General features: G+C 44.4%; 1 protein-coding gene across 5 annotated transcripts in view; it reads left to right on the top strand.

The window, feature by feature from the left end:
• Pecam1 (platelet and endothelial cell adhesion molecule 1) overlaps positions 1–883 on the top strand; it is a 62,213-nt gene that overhangs the window by 28,358 nt on the left and 32,972 nt on the right. The window lies entirely within an intron of this gene.

Below are 883 nucleotides of genomic sequence, written 5' to 3'. Positions count from 1 at the left end.
GTGTGTGTGTGTGTGTGTGTGTGTGTGTGTGTGTGTGGTGAGTGTGTTCCCAGCATCTCAAATACACGATGGCTGAGTAGGAGCAAGGAGCCAGTGGCCAGCCGTCCCCAGTGTGGTTTCAAAGGCTGACCAGGTTCAGGCAGGTGGAGAATTCCATCAAGGGCCAACAAAATGGCTTATTGGGTAAAGGTGCTTGCTGCCAAGCCTGATGACCTGAGTTCAATCCCTGTGACCCACAACGTGTCCATATTCATTCTGTGTGTGTGTATGTGCACACTGGCGTGTCCGTATGCATGATCACACACATGTGCGTGCATACACACACACACACACACACAAATAAATAAATGTAAAAAAGTTAAGGAAAAAGACTGGTGGGAAAGGAGAGTCGGCGAGAACAAGTGCGCATCCCTGGAGAACAGAAGAGAAGTAGGCGCGACCAAGTTAAGGGCTGTTGTGACAGCTGCTGTCATGGTCTTGGAACTGGGAGGATTCTGGCTTTGGAAGTGGGCACTCACTCTTAGGTCAGGGAGAAAAACACATCCATACCCTGACTGTCCAGAGCATACAGTGTAGAGCCAGACTGCTCGGACTTCTGTGTACATATAAGACCTGTTTAGGAGGCATAGTAGCAAAAATACAAAAAAGAAAAAAGCACACACGTATAATATAGTATAGTATAGTACAGTATAGTATAGCATAGCAGTACACACGTATAGTATAGTATAGTATAGTATAGTATAGTATAGTATAGTATAGTGTGGTATAGTGTGGTATAGTGTGGTATAGTATAGTGTAGTGTAGTATAGTAGTACACACCTATGGTATGGTATAGTGTGGTATAGTGTGGTATAGTGTAGTGTAGTATAGTAGTACACACCTA

The sequence above is a fragment of the Microtus ochrogaster genome, chromosome 7, assembly GCF_000317375.1.
Source record: "Microtus ochrogaster isolate Prairie Vole_2 chromosome 7, MicOch1.0, whole genome shotgun sequence".
Lineage (NCBI taxonomy): Eukaryota > Metazoa > Chordata > Mammalia > Rodentia > Cricetidae > Microtus > Microtus ochrogaster.
The sequence above is the reverse complement of the archived record's forward strand: the minus strand, read 5'-3'. Positions and strand labels throughout refer to the sequence as shown.